Source organism: Anolis sagrei, chromosome 2, assembly GCF_037176765.1.
Source record: "Anolis sagrei isolate rAnoSag1 chromosome 2, rAnoSag1.mat, whole genome shotgun sequence".
NCBI lineage: Eukaryota > Metazoa > Chordata > Lepidosauria > Squamata > Dactyloidae > Anolis > Anolis sagrei.
Window position 1 is genome coordinate 26,156,710 of NC_090022.1, and position 4,827 is coordinate 26,161,536.

Consider the following 4,827-nt stretch of genomic DNA (forward strand, 5'->3'; position numbering starts at 1 on the left):
CATTTATAATAAATTAGATTTTTCTATTGAAAAAGTTGTCATGTTGTGTCTTTTCCTTTCTGTTAACCACTGCACATTTGTGCATCTCAGGATCAGCAGATATGGTGGTGATTAAATGAAATTCCAATGGCTCTCTTTTGTCTATGAGGCTTGTGGCATCTGAGTAGGAGGTCATTAAGTGGTGATGACCTCCATGACCGACTTTGGCAGAAACAATACTGTGTAGATGCATTTTGATAGACAGGGTTATGAGAAGGTGTAACGGATTAGCCTACTTTACAGAGTTGGTGTACAGGCAGTAACAGGCCTGGCTTGAAAAAGCTAAGGAGAGATCAGGCAGCTTCATAGCTGGAAGTGCAGTCTGGAGATGGGCAGAGTCAGGGGAAAAAGTAAGATCTATACAGCCAGAGTTTTGTCAGTTTGAAGTTTGGAATTTGGAGTTTGAAGAGTTTAGTTTAGGAGATTTGAAAGGGGAAAGAAGGAAGGCAGGAGTTTTGGGAACTGTTATCAGATGGATACCTTTTTGAGGAAAGTAATTAAAGTCTTCAGGGAGAAGGAGTAAGAAATATATTGAGCCTCTATAGGTTTAGAGTGCTGGTGTGGAAAGAGAATTCAAAAGGTTTAAAACAACCTGTTTGTATTCCTGTGTATGGAACATTGTTTTCAAGAAACTCATGATATAAAACCATTCTCTGTACAAGTAAAGCCTGACGATTGAAACCACTACATATCTTTATCATTCAAGAACAAAATAAACCTCGCATTCTTGTTTATTTCATCTGAAGAATTTGTGTCTTCTTGAACATTTTAGCAAGGAGGCGGCCTATGGATCAATAAATGGTGGCAGCAAAAGTAACCTTAATAATAATAAATTAATAACAATACATAATAAATATAACATTGTAATTGTAACATATATATAATATACAGTGGTATATTATATACCACTGTCCTGTCTTGTGTGTGTGTGTCCTTGTCCCCTCGGCCTTCGCTTAGCCTATCTATCATCTTATTGCAGAAATCATAGATCGAGGAAATGATACTGGAAAGTCTATAGAAGGGGACACAATTGTAGATATATTTCATATAGAGGAGATATATTTGATATAGAAGGCGGATATTTCATCAAGGGGGAAATCAAGGCTCCTGAGTGAGAGATCTGCTATCGCAGACCTCGTTTGCATGCACACTGGTCCAAATCAGAGCATCTCTGTGTGCTGTTAAAAAAGGAATAAATGCATAGAGTGGAGGATTAGCCTTTGGGGATCTGGTGGTGGTGGTCCATCATGGAGTTTGTGGGTACAGTTTGGATAGTGGAAGAGAAGGAATGGTTTCATTGGGTTTCATGGTTGTACTTGATGTACTATAAATCTCCAAGGTGGAGGGTGTCATGTTCGACAACAGGCAGCTCCAAAAAGATAGGGGTTTCCTGAAAAAGGCAAAATGTTCCTATCCTGTTGTTCAGGATGCAGAGACAAGTTCACATTTTTTTTTCTTATACTGTTTTTGCTAATCTCAAATGAAGAAGCACATCTGACAAGAATATGTGGTTTATTACAGTTGTGCAAACAATCACTAACATCATCTTTGGGTTTCACTGCTTGACCTCCTCTGAAATCTGGTAGAATACTTTCAACATGGTGTCCCGCACCAACTTGGTGAGTTCTGGAACATCGTCTGCCTTCAGGCCTTGCGTTTCCACCTTGGGCAGAATCTGAATAGTGCATTCCCCTGGGGGCAGACAAGGAGAGAGGAAGAGGCTGATTAGAAAAGAGAGATATGATTGTCTGTGCCCACTGCCAAAACGAAAGATCCAGCATGGAGTAGTGGTTGTGACTCACTTGAGGTCACCCAGTGGTTTTCCATGGCTGAGCAAAGAATGGAGTGCTGGTCTCCAGAGTTGTAGTCCAACGCTCAAATCACCACACCATGCTAACTTTTGAGATCCCAAGAGACATGATGGTGGATATCAGCTTTGATATTTGATAGCTGGTTGTCTTTTACTGTGTTTCATTTACTAACCTTTAGTGAATGTTTTCTGTATTGTACTGCAGAAATGATGATATGAAGAGATCACCACAGGCACGACTGGAACCTGTAGAGGACAGAAATATAGTGAGAAGGAGGAAGAAGGAATGGATAAGATGTATCGACCCAGAAAATCATGCAAGGACACAATGGTTTTCACCTGGGCCTGTATAGCGAGGTGAAAAGCCCCATGCTTGAAGGGCAACATGGAAGTATTGTGGTTCCTGGTGCCTTCAGGGAATATTAAGACCCGGAACTGCAAAAGAAAATGAGGTAGTAAATTCAGCTTTGTGTCATGCCTTCCCATATAATACCTAAATAATAATAATAATAATAATAATAATAATAATAATAATAATGATAATAATAATAATGATAATAATAATAAAAATTATTTCTTACCTGCTTCTTCTTGAGGCTCGAGGAGGGGCACAACATAGTTAAAAACAAACCATTATAAAACATTATGTAAAATACAAGTATTAAACATAAAGTAAAGGTAATGATTTCCCCTGACATTAGTCGTGTCCAATTCTGGGGGGTGGTGCTCATCTCCATTTCTAAGCCAAAGAGCCAACGTTGTCTGTAGATGTCTCCAAGGTCATGTGGCCAGCATGACTGCATGGAGCACCATTACCTTCCTTATGGATTGGTACCTATTGATCTACTCACATTTGCATGTTTCCAAACTGCTGGGTTGGCATAAGCTGGGGCTAACAGCAGGAGCTCATCCCGCTCCCTGGATTTGAACCACTAATCTTTTGATCAACAAGTTCAGCAGCTCAGTGCTTTAATCCACTGCAACAACTTGACAGCAAATAACCAGACTTACTTGTGAGGAAAGGCAAAACACTATTTTTAAAATTCTAGTTATAATACTAGTTAACTATTGAAGACTCTTGGAACTATAATGGTAGTTAATTCGCATTTAAAAGTAACTTTCCAACCTTTGGTTATATCATTTTGCTAATCATTTTCCTAGTTCCAACAGACCTCACTACCTCTGAGGATGCTTACCACAGATGCAGGCGAAACGTCAGGAGAGAATGCCTCTAGACCATGAACGATGAATGATGGACAACGAATTCACTATGACGACTGACCATTGTTATTATGTGATTGCATTTTGCTGTTATAACATTTTAATTGAATATGTTATATGATGTTTTTAATGATTGTTTTGTGATTTTATTGTTGGAAATCTGCCCGAGTCCCCTGATAGAGGAGAGAAGACCGGTATACAAAATTGCTAAATAAATAAATAGACCATGGCCACACAGCCCGAAAAAACCTACAACAACCCATTTTGCTAATACTTTACCAAATACCATTAATTCCCTTCTGTTTCTCTCTCTATGCATATATGTGTGCACAAATATGTAGAGATGCGCTCACCCTTTTTGCCACCATGGCTTTTTGTATGTATAACATGGTGTTGATGGCCCGGGATTTCTCCTCGCGGTCAATAAAGAAGAAGCCACACAGCCAAAATGTTAGGCCTAATAATCCCACAAACCGAAACTCCTTTTTAGTAAGGGGAACACATCGTGGAGGAAGCAATTCAGACAGTGCTGTTGGAAAAAAGCATAAAGATGTGAGTCTGGAGAGAATACATGTTATAGCACCTTCTCAATCAATAACAAGTATAATATATATCTTTTACCTGATAGGGTGGCTAGGAGTTTACATGACTTGGAGTCAAAAAAAAAAAAGAGTGACTTTTCTACTTTTCATGATTGGCCAGAGAAGTACAGAAACTGATTTTCAATACACTGTATGCTGGTTTAGATAATCTGTATGGTTGATACATGATGCCCAACACCAAAGATATAAAATACTGAGATTCAAATGAGCATGGCATGTTTGATCTCTCTAATAGGATTTCTATTATTCCTTTCACCCATTTTTCTACCATTACACTTACAGGCAGTCCAATTTACAAACATCAGACTTACAAATGCCTCATAGTTAAGAATAGGGCTGAGGATGGGAAATTCACTCCTGGAAGAGTTATCATAGGAAAAGGGATTTCCACTGAAGCTTTATCACCCATCCTTGTTTCCACGACAAGCCATTTTTTCCATATTCCAATTATCACAGAGATGGAAAGTGAGGTGAAATCTTCTGAACAGGGGCATAGACAGCAAAACAAACAACACAGGGGTGTTAACCCTTCTCTATGCTATCCAAAGCTTCTGTGTGTATGTATGGCTGGAGTTGTTATCAAACACCGCTGCCCCTTCCAAGGACAAGGGGCCGATGTGAATCCTTGCAGATGAAGTCTTCTCCAACCTTCTTTGGACCAGCAGCTAACCGCATTGGGGACTGCCTATATTTAGTAATAACAAAGGCTCTTCAATGTGTTCTTTTCATAATGGTTTCGATATAGGTATGGACAAAGGGTAGTCAGCAGGTCACATGTGCAACCTCAATGACATTTTTATTGTTTTCAGTGAACTATCCCCAGAAGGCAAAAAGCACAACAACAAATCACGCTTTATTCCACAATGCTGTCTCTAGCCATTTGCTAGGTCCCCCAATGCAAATCCACAGTAACGCCCAAGAGATGCATATCGTAGAATGGCTGGAACAACCTAGCAAATCTAGAGACTATTGTGTTGTCGAAGGCTTTCATGGCGGGAATCACTGGGTTGTTGTGAGTTTTCCAGGATGTATGGCCGTGTTCTAGAAGCATTCTCTCCTGATGTTTTGCCCACATCTATGGCAGGCATCATCAGAGGTTGTGATATTATGGCTGATAGGAGAGATAATACCAAGAGCAATCCTTTGTATGAGGCA

General features: G+C 39.6%; 1 long non-coding RNA gene across 1 annotated transcript; it reads right to left on the reverse strand.

Moving 5' to 3' along the window:
- Positions 1–1,515: 1,515 nt before the first annotated feature.
- LOC132766721 (uncharacterized) lies at positions 1,516–2,366 on the reverse strand. Its single transcript, XR_010909421.1, has 3 exons — positions 2,189–2,366; positions 2,023–2,095; positions 1,516–1,731 (listed from the first exon to the last, which is right to left on the reverse strand). It is a non-coding gene; the product is annotated as an uncharacterized lncRNA (long non-coding RNA).
- Positions 2,367–4,827: the final 2,461 nt, after the last annotated feature.